General features: G+C 44.5%; 1 long non-coding RNA gene across 1 annotated transcript in view; it reads left to right on the top strand.

Moving 5' to 3' along the window:
- Nucleotides 1–457: 457 nt before the first annotated feature.
- LOC140708764 (uncharacterized) overlaps nucleotides 458–20,885 on the top strand; it is a 41,835-nt gene continuing 21,407 nt past the window's right edge. Inside the window, exon 1 of the long non-coding RNA XR_012088972.1 lies at nucleotides 458–531. This is a non-coding gene — a long non-coding RNA (uncharacterized lncRNA). The remainder of the gene's footprint in view (nucleotides 532–20,885) is intronic.

The following is a 20,885-nucleotide window of genomic DNA, read 5'->3' as shown; positions in this document are numbered from 1 at the left end:
GCTCCTCCTTCACTTTCCATCATAATTGTGAGGCCTCCTCAGCCATGTGGAACTGAGTCCATTAATCCTTTTTAAAATAATTTACCCAGTTTCAGGTATGTCTTTATTAGCAGCATATTAATGAAAACACTAATACGATCTTCCTCCTCCCATGGAGGCTAAGCAGAGGGCAAGCCCCACTCACCCTTATACAGATGGCAGTAATATTCAAAGGCCACTAAGGACTTGAGGGACTTTGTCTTCTTAGAATCCCCAGAATTGCTTCTACATGCATGGGCCTTATTATTTTATGCGACTTTTATGCTACTTATGATGTCACTAGTCCAGAAAGGGCCCCTTAGAGACCTTACATAGTGTAAAGACTCAGATTGGGTAATGCCAGAACAGTTTATTCTGGATAAGCATTGTTAGGATTAAGATTTTCTGGATAGAAGTTTATCTGTGGAAATTTCATCTGAGGATGAAGAACTACCAGGGCTTGGGGATGGGTGAAGAATCTTCTGAAGAAGTGACCTGGCAGCTCTTATAAAGGTCTGTGCCTCCACCTGCATGGTCATCACTGCTGTTGACATAAAATACAGAGTTTATCATGAGCCATTACCTGCTTAAACACCTACCATGGTGCCCCATTTGAATCCAAGTAGGGTATTGAAGGTGCTGTTTTGATCCTCCTCTTCCAGATTTCTCCCTGCCACTACCCTAGGGGGAGTGTCTTGCCACATCCTCCCCTGCTCTAAATCTCTACGGCTTTGGCTCATCCAGGGCAATGTGACTGCTGCTTCCTCTGCTTGGCTTGTCCTCTTCTCTCTGTTAATTCCTGCTCTTTGTCAAGATCTAGCTCAGATTATTATTTCCTCTCTGAAGACTCTTCTTGGTAAAGTTGCTGGGTCTGCACTGCTTCCTCAGATCTCTGTTCCCTTGTTACATGCTTTTTAATTTGTTTTATGGCTCTATCTCCCTAACTAGACTGAAAGCACTTGAGGATGGTGACTTTTTCATATTCTTGTTATTTAGGCACGTAACACATAGCAGCTGCCCCATGATTGCTGGTCCCTTTTCTTTCTCTCCTGCCCAACCACCCACTCTGTTGTCAGGCTGAAATAAGCCCAAAAGTCCACGGAAGTTGAACAGCTGTATTGACAACTGGGCTATGTCCAGGATAAAGCTATCTCTTCTTAAGTGCTTAGCATGCTTCTAAGCATGGTTCAGGGAAGCCAGGAAAACAGAAGAGCTCAGATAAGGTAGGCAGGAATCCTGGAACAGTCAAAACAATTCCTGCTTCTCTGTGGTTATCCTAAGGAAGACCAATGTGTCGTTTTCCCCTGGGAGCATCTCAGGGGCTGGCTTTGACTTGTTTCAGGAACAACTTTGCACACATGGCCACAACCATTGCTTTGGCATCTCTTTCCCCTGGACAGGATTTCTCTCCTAGGCACATGTTAACACAAATACCATAGGCTCCTTTTGGCAGGTCCAGGAAGGCACCTATTTCAAAAGGGTATTTTAGGAATGAAATTGGATACTGTTCAAGTTCCATCCACATTGTGACTTCATCCACTACTACCCATCTACCAGGTCCTCACATGTGAACTCTCCCTGCACTCATGAATGCCCTGCCACACGAGCGTTGGTTGGAGTATTGTTTAGAAGCAAATCAGCCTTCAATGTGTACCATGGGCAGATATAGGCATGAAAATCTGCTGGTTGCCCTATGATTTCTATGAACCAAGGGATCCCTACAACGAGAGAAAGATGACTCCCACAGACAGAGGCTGGGCAAAGGCATTTGGTCCATTTGCATGTAAGGCCTAAAATTTCAAGAACTGCCTTGAAGTGCTTTCAAGTGCTCACAGGGTCCAAAGATCTGACCCTGAGTTCTGCTTTTGAAGGTGCCCCCCACCCAGTAGGAGAGGCTCCCCACCTGGCTAGTTCCTCTATTATCAGATCAGCTGCACCACCCAGTTCTTAACCTATGAGTCTCAAGTCCCTACCAGCCCACACAAAAAAGCTAATCTCATCTTCCTGTGGGAGTCAGGGGACATCTCACCCTCTTGTTACTATTAGCTTGGTGCAAAAGTAATTGCGATTTTTGACAGTACTTTTAATGGCAAAAACCACAATTACTCTTGCACCATCCTAATACAAAGCCTGCCTTCCACAGCCTCTGCTGGTTCACCCTGCTCCCAAGTGGAATCCCTGTGGGTCACCGCATAGCATGCAGTATCCTCCTCCCTGAGGCTGTGAGTATAGGTGACACTAATTCTATGTGCTATTCATCTCATCTGTTCAGTGTCAGGTGTCATGTGATCAGCCATCTCATACTATTTAGAGTGGGGGACCCGTCCTTCACCGATGGAGTGGACAGGTGATCAGAGAACCATCCCACCAAGAGAAAGGCCCTCTTGAGGCCCTCCATCTCTGCATACCAGGTTCTCACTAGGTCTTAACGATGCCAGACCTGAGTCCTTATGCCAGTCTTCTCTTCTTCTTCTCCTATCATCTTTGCACCCTTCTCCCACCCACACACCTACATACACTGGGCCCCTGACTTCCCTCCTCCCAACTTCTCTTTCTGCTATTAACTGGCAGTTGCTGCCTAAACTTGCCAATCTCCCTGAGAATTGTGAGAGGATAGCCTGGCAGCCTGTAGCTCTGTGCTGGGGGTGGGGAGGGCGGAAAGGAAGAGGATGCCAACCTCCCAATATCAAGTTGCTGAGTGAAGTCCCCTTTGATGACAATGCAGGACGGCTAAAGTGGACTAAAATTTGTCTTCTCTCTCTCAGGCTGTGAGACAGAGCATAGAACTGGTGTCAGGTCACAGGAGAATGATCCCACAACACTCTGGGCCATGTTCCAACCCCGCCTGCCCCAATTCCCATTGTGTAAAATCCACCTGCAACCTATTCCAGGTGGGTGGAGGATCTTCCCTCCAGGTTAATTCAGCTTCCTGGGATATAGAGGCTGTGAGGTTAAATAGGAGCCCCTAGTGAATGGGGACTGAATTGTACTCACCTTTTCCTCGGGCAGGCAGTTGGGGCTGCAGACACAACCCTCACACAGCAATACACTGGGAAGGAGATCTTCTGGAGACACAGATTCGAGACAAATATGTATCTCTCTGACCATGAAGGGGGATGTTAGAACCCCAGAACAGAGATAACATGTTTTGCAGGGACACAAATACTATGGGGCCGGGTGTGGAGGCATAATCATTCAAACATTCTTTTTCCCCTGTGACAGGGCTCCATTCAGGCTATAAGATATGGGGCTACCGTATGTTCCCTGGTGGAGGCGGATGTGGTTAGGATGTGACCCAAGAATGAGGTTGGGAAATGTCTAGCTCCCAAAAATTCAAAAAAAAAAAAATTTTTTTTGAGACGGAATCTCGCTCTGTCACCCAGACTGGAGTGCAGTGCTGTGATCCCAGCTCACTGCAACCTCTGCCTTCCAGGTTCAAGCGATTCTCCTGCCTTAGCCTCCCAGATAGCTGGGATTACAGGCATGTACCACCATTCCCGGCTAATCTTTTCGTATTTTTAGTAGAGACGGAGTTTCAGTCTGTTGGCCAGGCGGGTCTTGAACTCCTGACCTCAGCTCTTCCACCCACCTTGGCCTCCCAAAGTGCTGGGATTACAGTCATGAGCCACCTCGCCCGGACTAAAAATCCAAATTTAAGACACAAATATTTTGGAAGAAGATGCAATCGGGAGCAAGACAGTGAGAAGTAATTGAAAGAGTGCTGTCTTCTGACTCTTCACCCACTGGCCAGAGTCCTGGGATGGGGTATAACTAGACCCTACCTTCACGTTTGGGGGTCTTTGAGTAGAAGATTCCAGGTTTTTTATCTAGGCAGGGCCCTCAATGATAGAGTCTGACAGAAAAGTTCCACAGTGTAACCATGGTGAGGAGGCATCCCTATATCAAAACTGGAGGTGCAGTGTGCCTAAACATGAGCAGGGCAGAGGCAGCTCTCTGATTCTCCATGAGCACCGAGTATCACGGGAGGATCATCTTAATTATCTGATTCCCCCAAGAGGAAGACCGAAGTTAACTGAAAAATAGCTAATGGACTTGCAAAAGGTAGCCATGACCAGGACAAAAGAGCACTTCTTGCTTATGATTTCACCAGAGCATGACTGAAGCCTGGAAAATTGCCAGCAGTCTAAAAAGTGGTTGTTCTGTTGACTTAGCAACTATTCCTGACTATAAAAGGAAATAGCACTGCTGCTGTATAATGTAGACAATGTGGAAAAACAGTATGAATGGAACTCAGATTATTCCTGGGGTCTCTCCTTGCTTTACTGTGTCAGTGTGTATAAACTGGCACAGTACAGAGTTACATATCTATAACTCTGTACAGGTTGGGTCATCAAGGGCTCAGATCCCACCCAGAATAAAAATCTGAGTCACTCCACCAGAAAAAATAGCACCAATCAACTGAGAGCGTGGTTAAAGGCAAAGGGAACATGGATTGGATAAGTGGAGGCAGGAATTTGTTATAATAAACTACAGCCTCACAACCGGTTTCAGAAATAAAGACTCTCAATTTACCCACATTGCATTTTTATTTTGGGTATACGTTTCTGTAGTTAATCTTCTTTTCTCTTTCTTCTCTCATTTTCTCATTATTATAACCAGGTGGGTTAGCGGTGGTGGTTTTAGTGTATTTCATGGGGTATACAATACCAGCACAGGATCACAGAAGAACAAGAGATGAAGTGGGCACTATCAGGAGATCCTGAACTTGGAGCTGAATGAAAACAGCAAGTGTTGGGCTGTCTCCCTCTGGGGACAAGATGAGTGGATTTTCAGTAGTACAGGGGCATATGCAGCAGTACCTGCATTATATTAGGTAGGGTTTGAATCCAAGGGAATGTACAAATATGCAGGGAGACTTCGGGAATATTCCCAGCCATGCTGATGCAGCCAAGAGTCCAGCAGTGGCGGCGAGTATGCAGGGTATTCATGTAGCATTGGGACATGTCAGAGTCTTCTTGCTCTATGGGCACAGCTATATTCTCTACTGCCAGATGCCTTTGTTTGCTGCCTATCAAACCTTCCTATCAATTTTCCAAACTACTCTTAATATTCCAATAAGTAGGGCCAGTTTTGGTTATTTGCATGAAAACCTTTAGCCTGGTTAGCTCCCAGAGCTGTGAACTCCTCCAGATGATCAAAGGGTGCCAGTTCTCCCTGCCCCAGAATCAACTAATACTGGGAGTAACTGGAGAGTGTTCTCCTGTCACCATGGAACTTAGTATGGGTTGAGGAAGAGATAACATTGAGACAGGAGTAAATACACAGAGACTGTGAACAACCTATTCATGCAGATCATTTCTGCCTTGGGGTCTGCTCAGGCCCAGTCACACTTTTAGCTTTTCCATTTGACAGGGTGTTGCTGGACATGCCCTACTTTATGGCTAAGTGAATCAGATAACACCCAGCTCACAAGGGTGGTAATGTCACACAGGAATGGTTGGGTATTCAGTCTTTTCAGAGTTTAGTAGCTAGTTCTATGAAAGAGAGTAGGTATTTTCCACAGAGAACAGGAATTTGCTCCAAAACCCTAGGGGCTTTCACTATGATTCTCCTATCAGGGTTTTCCAGCTCTATACAGTGTTCCTGAGCAACTCCAGACATTTTGTGTATCAAAGACGTATTGGTTTATGAAGGTCAAGAGTCAGAGCTACACAAATTTCAGTCTGAGTCAACCAGAGAGACATTGATTTTTCTTGACATAAATCAAAGCTATTATTTTGTTAAGTTTTAGACCACAGGGATCCTTCATCTCCCATGGAGAACCTCCATGAGGTGGCAATTACCTGAATTTTTATAAAATTTATGTTTCATCCCAAGAAATTAATATGTCTTACTAAAACATCTAGGGTATCTGCCTCATCTGTCTCCAGGCCCTGCCAGCACAATGCCATAAATGTACTAGGTCAGAGGATATTCAATGGGACGGGGAAGTGGTTAACATCACTGTAATGTGGATTCTGTCATTGAGCCACGGAGGGAACTGACCATGAAACCACACAGCAAAAGCATACTGATAGCCCTGCAAGGTGAAAACTTAACTTTTTGCTTCTGATGTTTAGGCTTAGAATTGCAAATATCCAGATGTATAGCTGGCAACATTCCAGATACCAGGAGATCTATTTATTGGCTCTAGTAAAGAGAACACACCTTAAAGGACAGCCGTCATTAAAATTACCAACCAATTAAAATCACTGTTTCAGTTTTTGAGAGGGTCCAATAATAACACCGTTTTATCACTGCCTGAGTTTTGAACCAAGTGAGAAGCCAGACAAAGGACTCAGCAGAGGAGAGACAAAATACTACCTTTATCATTGATAAAAGTCTAACTTGGAGGATACAGCTAATGCCTTCAGAAAATGTATATTACAAATATTAAGACTCAGAATTAAATAGACAATCTCATTCAGCAGAGTTAGACTAAGGCAGGATCCTGTTCCTTGAGAAAGAGAGGAGAACAGAACCTGTTCTTTGAGAAAGAGAAGGGAATAATGTGTGCTCTTGTGGTCAGCCAACCGCCAGGTGGAAGGGGAAGGAAAGGGGCTTATGTAATTTACAATTATGTAAGTTATAGGAAGAGTACATAGGGAGGGAAGTTATCCAGCTACAGGCATACCTTGGAAACATTGCAGGTTCAGTTCCAGACCACTGCAACAAAGCAAATATCACAATAAAATGAGTCACACGATTTTTTGTTTGTTTGTTACCCAGTGCATATAAAAGTTATGTTGACACTATATTATAGTCTATTAAGTGTGCAATAGTATTATATCTAAAAAATACTTCAGTGCTGAAACTGCTAACAATTATATGAGCCTTCAGCAATTCTTTTTTTTTTTTTTTTTTTTGCTGGTGTAGGGTCTTGCCTCCATGTTGATGGTTGCTGATTGATCAGGGTGGTGGTTGCTAAAGGTTGGGGTGGCTGTGGTGATTTCTTTTTTCTTTTTCTTTCTTTCTTTCTTTTTTACATGAAGTCTCGTTTTGTCACCCAGGCTACAGGGCAGTGGTTCGATCTTGGTTCACTGCAACCTCCCCATCCCAGATTCAAGCAATACTCCTGCCTCAGCCTCCCAAGTAGCTGGGATTAGAGGCACGTGCCACCACGCCTGGCTAATTTTTGCATTTTTGGTAGAGACAGGGTTTCACCATGTTGGCCAGACTGGTCTTGAATTCCTGACCTCAAGTGATCGGCCCACTTTGGCCTCCCAAAGTGCTGGGATTCCAGGAGTGAGGCACCGGGCTTGGCCGGTGATTTCTTAAAGTGAGACAACAATGAAGTTTGCCACATTGATAGACCCTTCCTTTAACGAAAGATTTATCTGTAGCATACACTGCTGCTTGATGGCAATTTGCCTACAGCAGAACTTTCAAAACTGCAGTCAATCCTCTCACAGACTCTGCTGCTGCTTTATCAACTAAGCTTACGTAATATTCTCAATATTTTCTTGTCATTCCAATAATGTCTCAACATCTTTAACAGGAGTAGATTCCATCTCAAAAAAAAAAACCAAAAAACTTTCTTTCCTCATCCATAAGAAGCAACTTCTCATTCATTCAAGTTTTATGAGATTGCAACAATTCAGTCACATCTCCAGGCTCCACTTCTAATTCTAGTTCTCTTTCTATTTTTACCACATATGCAGTGACTTCCTCCACTGAAGTCATCCACTAGGACTGGAATAAACTTCCAAACTCCTCTTAATTTTGATATTTTGACCTCATCCCATGAGTCACAAATGTTCTTAATGGCACCTAGAATGGTGAATCCTTTCCAGAAGGTTTCAATTTGCTTTGCCCAGACCCATCAGAGGAATCACTATCTATGGCAGCTGTAGCCTTACAAAGTGGATTTCTTAAATAGTAAATCTAGGAAGTCAAAATCACTCCTTGATCCATGGACTACAGAATGGATGTTGTGTTAGCAGGCATGAAAAGAGCATTCATCTCCTTGTACATCTCTATCAGAGCTCTTGGGTGACCAGGTGCATTGTCAGTGAGCAGTAATGTTTTGAAAGGAATCTGAGTAGTGGGTTTCAATAGTGGGCTTAAAGTATTCAGTGAATCATGGTGTCAACAGATGTGAAGCTGTTTAGGCTTTATTTTTCCATTTTTAGAGCATGGGCAGAGTAGATTTAGGATAACTCTTAAGGCCCCTAGGATTTGTGAAATGGTAAATGGGCATTGGCTTTAACTTAAAGTCACCAGCTGCATTAGCTCTTAGCAAGAGTCAGCCTATTCTTTGAAGTTTTGAGGCCAGGCATTGAGTTCCTTCTAGCAATAAAATATTCCTAGATTGAATCTTCTTCCAGTAGAAGGCTGTTTTGTCTCCATTGAAAATCTGTTCTTTAGTGTAGCCACCTTCATCAATGAGCTTAGCTAAATCTTCTGAATAACTTGCTGCAGCTCCTCCATCAGCACTTACTGTTTCACCTTGCACTTTTATCTTATGGAGATGATTTGTACATCTCTATCTTCTTTCCTTAAACCTAATAAGTCAATCTCTGCTATCTTCAAACTTATCTTCTGCAGCCTCCTTACTTCTGTCAGCCTTGACAGAGTTGAAGACAGTAAGGACTTTGATTAGGTTTTGGCTTAAGGGAATGTTGTGGCTGGTTTGATCTTCTATCCAGGACACTCGAACTTTCTCCATATCAGCAGTTAAGGCTGCTTTGCTTTTGTGTCATTCGTATGTTCACTGGAGTAGCACTTTTAATTTCCTTCAAGAATTTTTCCTTTGCATTCACAACTTGACTTTCAGGTGAAAGAGGCTTAGCTTTCAGCCTGTCTCAGCTTTCAGCATGCCTTCCTCACTAAGCTTATGCATTTCTAACTTTTGATTTAAAGTAAGAGATATGAGACTCTTCCTTTCACTTGAACACTTAGAGGTCACTGTAGGGTTATTCATTGGCCTCATTTCAATATTTTTGTGTTTAAGGGAATAAGGAGGTCTGAGGAGAAGGAGAGAGGTGGGAAAACAGCTGGTGTGTGGAGCAGTCAGAACACACACACATTTATGGGTTAAGTACACTGTCTTACATGAGCATGGCTTGTGATACCCCAAAACAATTACAATAATAGCATCAAAGATCACTAACCCTAGATCACCATAATGCATAATAGTAATGAAAAATTTGAAATATTGAGAGAATTACCAGAGACACAGAGTAAACACATGCTGTTGGGAAAAAATGGTACTGATGGACTTGCTCAATGCAAGGTTGCCACAAACCTTCAGTTTGTAAAAAAGTGCAGTATCTGTGAAGTGCAACAAAGTGAGGTACCAGTAAAATGAGGTGTGTCTGTGTTTATTCTTGCAGCCATTGAACCTAGAGTCAACCACAGGTGTTACCATTCCTCGTGGGGAAGAAGGTCAGCAGTTAGCAAGGCCAGTTTAATTCCATCTTCATGAGGTTACTCATAGCTTCTTTGGATATTCCCTGGAACCCCGAACAGTGGCTATAAAGCTTGTGAGCAATCCTGGGGAGAAATCCTGGCGTGTTTGTTTTAGCACAGGAAGGGGCACTAAAGCCTGGAGCAGAAAAGCCTTGGGGTACCACAGACAGAGGCTGGGCTGTTCTGTGGTATGCCCCATCCCCCATCAAAATTGCCAGGAAGGGCACCAGTAAGGATTTCACTTGTTTTTGCCTTTCCCCTAAATTACACGTGAGTAGCCACAGAAGCTGCTATCTCCAGGGGAGTATGAGCTCCTGGGGGCTTCCAAGACGTCTGAGGATCATTACTGATGTCAAAGAAAGATACAAATCTAACAAGATAGTCTGGATGAATCAGATTTAATAAATCAAATAGAGCAAGACATAGGCCACTGGGTTATAAGACGGAAGGCTTTTTGGTTGTGCTCTGTTCTTTCCTCACTTAGTTCCAGGAAGACTGTGGCTGTAAGGAAGACAGCAGCTGTGCCTGTCCTGCAGGGTGGGAATGATGTGATAACATCACGGTGGGCCGGAGAGACCAGCAATACCAGCGTGCGGATCTGCTGGCCAGTGAGGAGCCCTCATTGTCGGCAGGACTCCCATTTCTTCCTTCATGCTTCTGGGTTCTTCCCTCAGCTTCTTCAGTTCCACTCTCACTCTAAGTCCCCCATTTTCACAGTCTGGCCCTTGGGAGAATGTTCTCTCTGCTCTGAAGTCTGGAGAGTCTTGGCAGGAATGAAATCTGCCTTGTCATAACCCCCATCTTTCCATCTCATAAGAAGATATTATAAAATCTCTGTTCACAGCCAGCCATCTCCCCAACCCGCACATACCTTGTGTTCATCCCGGAGCTGCTCCCACTTGGAGTCCCACATGAAGGGCACATCTCCCACCTAGAGGAGTGACCCTCTTCACCACATCCAACTTCCATCAGACCCAACCCAATCTGATGAGAAGGATAGAAAATGCAGGGTGATCACTCATGTAGGTCAAAGGAAGTGGGTCTGATGAATGCAGTGGGCACGCTGCCTGCCTCTGTGCCAGACCATTCCCAGGCCTACAGGTGGGCCCAGACACTTCTCTGCTCCCCTTGATCCTCAAAGGAGGACTGTGAGCACAGGCCACCTCATCCTCACAGTGAAAAAAGCCACCAAAATGAAGACTGTGCCTTCTTCCAGTTAGCCTTTGCTGTGCTGCACACACATGGGACAATTTGTACCCTCAATGTCACCAGAGAGGCGGAGCAGAGACAGTAGGGCAGGAAGTATATACAAATACAACGTCTCTAGGGAATGCCCCCAGGTGAGCCAGTTCCTGTTCTATCTTACAGCTGGTTTCTCTCTAATTACAGTAGTGGTTTCTTGGAGATGTAATCGCCAAACATGAGACATTTAAGAACACCTTTTAGCACTTTGCTAATCCCAACAAGACATGGATTTTCCTGGTACCTTTAGGAAAAGTGGCCAAAGAAATGAATTGTCTCTGTGTCATTTAGAAACTCAGAGTGAACGTGTAAGCTATGAAGCCAGGTGTAGTGTGCTGGGGCCCATCTGGGGCCTCCTGGAGGTTCAGTGACAAGAGGATTTGAAGAGCTTCTGGGAGAGATGGTGAATGTGTGCTTGGGAGCTGCTGACCAGCCCCTCAGCTGAGTTCTCTATGCAGGTATGAAATTTGGGCCGCCCCTTAACTGCAGAGGCTGTAACAGGTGGGTAGTGAAGTCACTCCCTGAGAAGATGGATGTTCAAGGGTTGCAGGCTGGCTGAGGGCCTAGAAGGTTGAGAGACAGGGTCCACTCTGATGCCTGGTGGTCTCTGACCTCTGCTCTGTACTCAGAGGTTCCTAGAGAAAACGCTGCTTGGGTGAGTTAAAGAGTGAACAAAATAACAAGAGAAGAACACTAAATGATCCATACAAGCCTGAGTAGGATGCCTGCCCTCTCTCCTACCCAAATTACAGAATCTCAGTGAAAGAGATGTGGAGGTAAAACCCCAATGACAGTCAAAGAAGGAGATGAGGCCAGGCACAGTGGCTCATGCCTGTAATACCAGCACTTTGGGAGGCCATGGCAGGTGAATCATGAGGTCAGGAGTTCAAGACCAGCCTGGCCAACATAGTGAAACCTTGTCTCTACTAAAAATACAAAAATTAACTGGGAGTAGTGGCACACACCTGTAGTCCCAGCTACTTGGGAGACTGAGGCAGGAGAATCTCTTGAACCTGGGAGGCAGAGGTTGCTGTGAGCCAAGATCACGCCACTGGACTCCAGCCTAGGCAACAGAGCAAGACTCTGTCTCAGAAAAAAAAAGGAAGAAGGAGGAGGAGGAGGTGAATACAAAGCCTGCTTTGTCATTGGTGGTTGGAGCTGGGACAAGCACTTATGACCACCTATGGGGGACCTGGACAAGACAAGATACCCTAACAGCACAGAAATACTAGGGAAACAAAAAGAAGGGCTCAGACTGAACACCCCTGGTAGTTAGCTCACATTGGCATCTCAGAATCTTTGGAGGTGCTAAAGTTGCAAGTATCCACGAAGGATGACTCAGTCTGAAGAAGGGACCAGGGCACCTGGAGGAGATGGAGCAGTGATAGCTGCAGAAGGCAGACAAATCCCTAGGCAGACAGGGTTGGGTCCCCAGTGAAACCCCATCTTCAAACCAAAGACAGTTGAAAGCCTGAACGCCAAGCTACAAGTCTTCATAAATCCATGGACCAGACTGGGAACCTCTCTTCCCGTTTGGTACACTTTTCTCTAATTGATCTCCACCCTTCACCTATTTTACATATACCTACACTTCCCTAATTGATTTTTTACACTGCAGTGCCCACCTTTGAGTGGTGCCTTTCTTTTAGCCTTTATTGCATACTCACAAACCAATCAGCACACACGACCCCATTCTGAGCCCATAAAAGCCTTGGACGCAGCCACACTGTGGGACTGCCCACCTTCAGTCAGGAAGAGACCATCCAACTTTGGAGTGGGGGCTGCCCTCTTAGGTCCTGTCTTTGCTAAGAGCTGTCACTCAATAAGACTCTCCTCATCCTTTGGTTGTCAGCATAACCTCATTCTTCTTGGATGTGGGACAAGAACTTGGGACCTGTCAAATGCAGGTAAAACAAAGGCTACAGCACTGTGGTTCTCTGCCGTCTGCTGGTGGAGGGCAGCCACCCCATGTGACAGGAAGCAGTGGTGGAGCCAGGTCAGCCCTGGAGCCACGGACTGGAGTGGGACAATGGGACTAAAAGAGCTGTTAGCATGCTGTAACACCCCCTCAGGGGCTTTGGGGTTGCTGGCATCCCTGTTCATGCACTGCTGCATTCCTCTTAGCCAGACGTTGGTGCCCAAGGTGGAAGCAGGTTGTGCCATGCCCAACCCACCTGCAGGCTAAGTGTGGATCCTGCGGTAAGCACAAGATCCAAGCAGGAGCACAAGCCAAGCACAGCCCGCTGGTCTGAGTGGGTGAGGTAGCTCCTGTGGTGAGCCCAGGGCCGAGTGAGGCCCAGGCAGGGGTATCACTAGCCATGGAGGTCTCCAGCTGGCAACACAGCTCTGAGAAAAATCCTGTGCCAGCAGCACAGTACAGGACAGAGGGCAATGTCCCCAGGCAGCACAGAGGACAGCAAAGGGCAAGCCCAAATCCAATCGCAAAGTGGCTGCCTACATTCTAGGCTGATGAGTAGCCTGGTCTTGGTGAGGGAGTCGGACCAGGCAGGACAGCCCCAAAGAGCCTGCAGGAGGACCCTCTGGAGCACTGTCAGCAAGGGGAGAGCTCCCATGCCCCTCTCTAGAAGTGACCTAAATATGACCATGTTAACTTGGGTAACATAATCTTTAAAAGTTAATTTTTATACAAGAAACACATGAATGAACTCGTGTGATGAACAATTCAAACAATATAGACATACAGAATGACCTCCTGGGAGATCATCAATATTATCAATATTAGTAGTTCGCTGTGTGTTTTTCTAAGACTTTTTCCTATGCATTTACATACACACATGTGTATATACAGATATTTACTTTTTTTGCATAAATGAGGTTATATGTATTATTTTGCTTTATTTACTTAATATTTTATCTTGGAGAACTTTCCAGGTAGTGTCTTTTTTTTTCCTTTTTAAAAAAGTAAGTGCCAACTGGGTGTGGTGACTCATACCTATCATCCCAGCATTTTGGGAAGCTGAGGCAGGAGGACCGCCTGAGCCCTGGAGTTCAAGACCAGCCATGGGCAACATAGTGAGACCCGGTCTCAAACAATTTAAAAATTATCTGGGCATGGTGGCACATCTGTCCCAATTTCTTGAAAGGCTGAAGTGGGAGGATCATTTGAGCCTGGGAGGTCGAGGCTATGGTGAGCCATGATCATGCCACTGCACTCCAGTCTGAGCAACAACTGAGCAAAAAAACCTTGTTATGTAAAATTCCATCATATGAATGGCTCATATTTTATTTATCCAAGCTCTAATTCTTGAACATTTGGGTGACTTCTGGTCTTTTTCTATCACAAACAATACTACACTGATGATTTTGTACATGTTTCTTTGCCTATATACATCAGTATTTCCCCAAAATGCCTATAAGTGGAAATACAAAGGATATACATACTGTATAGTGGGAAGATATTGCCAGGTTGTTCTCCAGAAAGACTGTATCAACATGCACTTCCACCCACAGTGAAGGAGACACCAATTTCTCACACATTTGCCCAATACATTTGTTACCTCGCTTTCCCAAGTTAAATTTGTAGTGGAATATTTCTTGCTGTGTATTCTTGTAGCTACTTCCCTGTTCCCCTGGAAAAGGGGGTAGGCTTGAGACCTACCCCAGTTGAGAATATCGAGCAAAGAACTCTCCCAACAATTAGATAAAGAAATTAATTAGCAGAAACAGTGTAAGACAAAAGCACCTGATGTTTGCTTCTCCAGCATTTGCAGTTTCCAGTACACAGCACAGGGTATTCACCAGCTGTAGTAGTTTTGCTGATGCGCGCATTTCAATCCCTCAGCTGCAGGATTGCTGAGGAGGGAATGATAAGGACAGTAGTTGACCTTTGTTAAGCATGTGCTTGTAGGTCAGGTCCCCGGCTTGCCCTTTATACCCATCATCTCCCTGAAGCCCCGCCAGCCTGTGGGGTCCTTTCCGTTGCAATCCCCATGTCACAAATGAGGAAAGTGAAGCTCAAAGGAAGTCCACAGCTTGCAAATGCCTCAAGCCCACGTCAGATCCACTGATGTGGAATCTCCAAGGGTGGGGTTCGGGTAAATCTCCCAGATGCTGTTCATGCATACGGAATGAGCAGACGCTCTATCGACTTCATAAAAGCTCTATTTCTTTGTGAAAAATTAAACAATGTTCCCATTAAAAGGTTTCTAGAGCTCTGGTGACAGTCACAAGTTTGGGCATTTGGCAAGGTCTCGTAACAGATTATCATTTGAAAGGGCTAGGTATCCACAGCAGCCATCTCGCATGTATAAAAAATTAACAGAAGACTGAGCAGACGTTGGGAATCCCTGGATGTCCTCAGTCCACACACCTCATCCTTCGTATCTGGAGCCATCAAAGTTTTATTCCTTTTTTTTCAGGCTGGCTTGTGAGACCTTAGGCATGAAATGTCTTCTGTGTTTAGACTCCTGAATATGCTGGAATTCTATTTTTCCTGGAATTTTATGTTGCAGAGAATCACTTCCTATTCCTGTCAAATCCTTCCAATGCCTAACCGCGCACCAGCCCCAGACCTTGATCAGATTACATCTTTGTCCTGTTTCATGAGAAACTGAGGATGAGCACCAAGATGTAGTGTCACCCAGCATGAGACTTAGATAGGTCAGAGACAGTGACATTTAAAAAGTCAGATGGCAAAGATCTGTCCAAGGAAGTCTCCTCAACACAGGAGGGGCTGTTTCCCTTTCTGTGTTACTTAAAGCATGTGCCAGGTAATATTTTGAGGCTTCTACAAGGTACCTTCTCTCTCTCTCCTACTTTCTTTTTTTTTTTTATATATAGTTTAACTAACAGTGTATTTTACTTCTCAGTAACTCCATGCACACTAATTAAACATAAGTTTAATTAGTGTTTAATTAATTGAATGAATAGAAACATTATTAGTTGGAAAGCAAGACAGAATTCATATCATCCCCACGACTGGGACACAAAAGGAGGCTGGAAAAGGATTTAGAGAAAACTTTATAGAGCTGCATTCATACTCTATGTGATGGTTAATACTGAGTGTCAACTTGATTGGATTGAAGGATACAAAGTATTGATCCTGGGTGTGTCTGGGAGGGTGTTGCCAAAGGAGATTAACATTTGAGTCAGTGGGCTGGGAAAGGCAGACCCACCCTTAATCTGGGTGCAATCTAATCAGCTGCCAGCATGGCTAGAATATAAGCAGGCAGAAAATGTGAAAAAAGAGACCGGCCTAGCCTCCCAGCCTACATCTTATTCCCATGCTGGATGCTTCCTGCCCTCGAACATCGGACTCCAGGTTCTTTAGTTTCGGAACTCAGACTGGCTCTCCTTGCTCCTCAGCCTGCAGATGGCCTATTGTGGGACCACGTGATCATGTGAGTTAATATTTAATAAACTCCCCTTTATATATTTAGCTATTCCATTAGTTCTGTCTCTCTAGAGAACCCTGACTAATACATTCTTCTTCAGTTGCTTTTTCTGAGTGGAAACATTAAATCCTAGTGACTGGGTAAAAAGACATCACACACGGAGAACACTGAAATTGGAGATCGCCACATGCGTGCAAATAGGGCCTGCTCTCAGTGGTCACGGGGCACAGGGAGGTGGCACAGCCTGCAGTGAGTCCTGGTGCTACGGCTCACCAGCTGGATGCTCCATAACTTCTCTGGGCTCCATTTCCTCTTTGAAGCCCAGAGAGGCCCCTGCATCTCGAACTGTGTGGATCCTTCCACTTTTCCTGTAGAGAGCCTCACTGGAAGAACGTCATTACTGCACACTTGCCAGTCATTTACAAGTGGTAAGAGCCTATTTACTGTAAATCTTAAGAACCAACTCAAGTCAAACCTAATGTCATTGTTGTCATTGGGAACTATGATTAAATAGTCATTTTCTTTTTTATTATTATTATTTTACTTTAAGTTCTGGGATGCATGTGCAGAATGTCCAGGTTTGTTACATAGGTATAAATGTGCCTTGGTGGTTTGCTGCATCTATCAACCCGTCCACTAGGTTTTAAGCCCTGCATGCATTAGGTATTTGTCTTAATGCTCTCTCTCATCTTGCCCCCCACCTCCTGACAGGCCCTGGTGTGTGATGTTCCCCTCTGTGTGTCCATGTGTTCTCATTATTCAACTCCCACATATGAATGAGAACATGTGGTATTTGGTTTTCTGTTCCTGTGTAGCTTGCTGAGGATGATGGCTTCCAGCTTCATCCATGTCCCTGCAAAGGACATGAACTCATTTTTTATGGCTGCATAGTATTTCATGGTGTTTATGTGCCACATTTTCTTTATTCAGTCTATCACTGATGGCCATTTGGGTTGGTTCCAAGTTTTTGCTATTGTAAATAGTGCTGCAATAAACATATGTGTGCATGTGTCTTTATAGTAGAATGATTTATAATCCTTTGGGCATACACCCAGTAATGGGATGGCAGGGTCAAATGATATTTCTGGTTTTAGATCCTTGAGGAATCACCACACTGTATTCCACAATGGTTGAACTAATTTACAATCCCACCAACAGTGTAAAAGCGTTCCTATTTCTCCACAACCTTGCCAGCATCTATTGTTTCTTGACTTTTTAATGATTGCCATTCTAACGGTGTGAAATGGTATCTCATCATGGTTTTGATTTGCATTTCTCTCATGATGAGTGATGATGAGCTTTTTTTCATATGTTTGTTTGTCACATAAATGTCTTCTTTTGAGAAGTGTCTGTTCATATCCTTCACCCACTTTTTGAAGGGATTCTTTGTTGTTGTTTTTTTTCTTGTAAATTTGTTTAAGTTCTTTGTAGATTCTGAATATTAGAACTTGGTCAGATAGATAGATTGCAAAAATGTTCTTCTATTCTGTAGGTTGCCTTTTCACTCTAATGTAATGATAGTTTATTTTGCTGTGCAGAAGCTCTTTAGTTTAATTAGATTCCATTTGTCAATTTTGGTGTTTGTTGCAATTGCTTTTGGTGTTTCAGTCATGAAGTCTTTGCCCATGTCTTAAATAGTCATTTTCAAAATTGACATCAACCTTTGATTTTTAAATCAGTTTTGTGAGTCATTTATCACAGGCTAAATGTGTAAACCATGGCAGGAACAATCATCATATTCCTTTTGCCTTTCTAAACATTCCCGATTTGTAACACTGTATAAATCCATCAACATAAATTAACTTTCTTTCTTTTACTCTATTAGAAAAATAGGCACAGATCTCTCCACAACAAATCCATCTCACAATGCTGTGCCTCCCTCACTGTGCTCTGTGGCAGGCATGCCCATTTTTTGGCCCATTTTTGTCAAAAGCCTGATATACTCATGGCTTTTCTTGGCAGTATGTACTTAAGAGCATATTTTGCTTTGCCCACACATAGGAAGCAAAGTATGTATAGACCAGAAATGTTCGAATTACAAATAAGTTAATAGTGCACTATTATACTAAATAACTTAAGAGTACACTAAAAATGACAAAGGTTATTATACAAGTAGCGTTTTTAAAAAATCTTGCACAAACAGCTTTGTATTTAGACTTGTTTAAAACTATTGCTAATAACATCTGTGTTAACAGTGCTCTGTAATTCACAATTGCTAACATGCAGAACCAACCTAAGTGCCCATCGACTAATGAGTGGATAAAGAAAATGTGGTATATATACACCATGGAATATTACTCAGCCATAAAAAAATGGTTTTTTGCAGCAACCTGGATGTAGCTAAAGGCCATTATTTTAAATGAAGTAACACACAAGCAGAAAACCAAAAACCGTATGTTCTCACTTATAAGTGGGAGCTAAGCTATGAGTATGCAAAGGCAAACAGAGTGATATAATGCACTTTAGAGACTCAGAAGAGGAAGGGTGAGAGGGGGGAACGAGGGATAAAAAACTACATATTAGGTACAAGATACACTACTCAGGTGACGGGTGCATTAAAATCTCAGATTTTGCCACTCTATAACTCATCCATTTAACAAAAAACCACTGGTATCCCAAAAGCTATTGAAATAAAAGTAAAAAAAACAGTCAGTGCTCTGGGCCAGTGGTTCCGACCTTTTTGGCACTAGGGACTGAGTTCATGGAAGACAATTAGTCCACAGACTAAGGGGTGGAGGATTGTATCAGGATGATTCAAGTGCATTAAATTTACTGTACACTTTATTTCTATTATTGTTACATTGTAATATATAATGAAATAATTACACAACTCACCATAATGTAGAATCAGTGGGAGCCCTGAGCTTGTTTTCCTGCAACTAGGTGGTCCCATCTGTGGGTGATGGGAGACAGTCACAGATCATCAGGCATTAGATTCTCATAAGGAGCACGAAATCTAGATCCCTCACATGCCCAGTTCACAATAGGGTTTGCACTTGTATGAGAATCTAATGCTGCGGCTGACCTGACAGGAGGCGGAGCTCAGGCAGTAATGTCAGCGATGGGGAGAGGCTGTAAACACAGATGAAGCTTCTCGCTGGCCCGCCATTCACCTCCTGCTGTGTGGCTCTGTTCCTAACCGGTCACGGACCAGTACCAGTCTGTGGCCGGGGGCTGGGGACTGCTGCTCTAGGCCATTGGTTGTCAGAGTCGGGAGTGCACAGTGCATATGCCAGTCATTCAGTGGGTACCAGTGAAACAGGAATAACAGGCTAGAAACAGCGCTCTGCCCCATGTGTGGAGAAGAGGAGAACTCCAGAGGGAACCCAGAGTTCTCTACCTGCAACCAGCCTCTCCTTCACAGTGGAAGAGGGACTCTTCCTACAGGCTGCGTTTTTCCACACAAAATTATACTCCAGGATAAACAAGCACCACCTTACTTGAAAGAGAGCTTGGGTTCTATTTTTGGCGTTGATCTTCTCACAAAATACCTATTGGCCAAAAGACTTTCACCAATTTTGACTTCTTATTAGACATTTCAAAAGCACCCCCCACAAAGTGTCCTCAACACAGTTCCATTTTTTCTAATAAAGTACAGACTACAACTCCACTGTACATACATGTTACCTAGTACCATCGCTGGTTTTGCATATTCAGTCCCTCATGAATATTTGGTAGTGATCTCTGTTCAGTCCTGATGTGAAATACGTGACTCTATTTAGATTCAGAGTGTGTGATTCCGTATGAAAGGCTGATCATGAAAAGTTGGTCATGATTTTCGGTGTCTCTGCTGATCTCTGGCATTAACAACTGCAAGTTTTCATCATCCTCTGTAAGGGTTGCCTGATCCTCTGCTTCCGATTCTGCCTCATTTCCATCCATGCTGTAGGCAGCATCTCCTCCCAGTGGTTGCAGTTTTCTCCCTTCCCCAGCAGCTTCCTCCTCCTGCCTTTTGGGGAGGACAGGCTGGTCCTGCTCAGCGCCTCCAGTCTCCTGAGCTTCCTGGCTTACCAACAGGGCAGCCGGCACCTGTGGGGTGTGGCCCAGTGTGGCAGCTTCCCCGAAGCCTCTCCCACCACAGGTGTGTTTTCCACCACCTGCTCCTGGCCAGGCTGCCCCTCCAAGACTCTTCCTCAGTGACCACCTGAATCTCACTGGTTTCCTCTTTCTCACTTTGTCCCTTCAAATCTAAAGCCACCTTGGAACTGGGGATGGGTATCTAGGACTCACTATTGCTGGGCCTGTTTCCCTTCCCCGGTAGCACCTCAGGTGGCATCCTGCCATCCAGGCTGAGGCTCTCTGAGGGCTTGGAGCTGCTGACTCTGGTCTTTTTTTCTACTCAGGTGTCTGGAAGCTACAGCTTTATTTCCCTTTTTGGTAACCTCTTCTGTAGGCTCCTCACATGGCCCCTTTGCCTCCTTCATTCGATCAACGCACTGGGTCAAACGCATCACTCTCTAAGTTGGTCCAGCCCTTCTGAAACTGGAGGCCATCCTGCTGCGGCTTGCTGTGATTCCTACGTGGCCGTTAGCTGGTCTTGCAAGATTCCTATGAGCCTCTCACCCAAGTGATGTTCTTCACTAAAACCCCCTTTTCATCGTAGGACAGCTTGTCAATGCTCCCCAGCTAAAACCTGTGGCTGGACTGGATTTTGCTGAACTGATCTCATTGCTTTTCCAGCCCTCCCTCATTCTTTTTCAGCTGCACAGAGCCCCTCTCCACGGCCACCCTGTGGACCCTGCTTTCCCGCTCCTGATCCACACCTGGGGTGGGGTTCGCAATCTAGTAGTTGAAGCCCACGACAATGACACAGGCCACCAGGGAGGCCTGCACAAGGGATAACAACTTCATGCAGTGATG

Source organism: Chlorocebus sabaeus, chromosome 16 (assembly GCF_047675955.1).
Source record: "Chlorocebus sabaeus isolate Y175 chromosome 16, mChlSab1.0.hap1, whole genome shotgun sequence".
NCBI lineage: Eukaryota > Metazoa > Chordata > Mammalia > Primates > Cercopithecidae > Chlorocebus > Chlorocebus sabaeus.
Note: the sequence above shows the minus strand (reverse complement) of the source record. Positions and strands in the feature narration are given on the sequence as shown.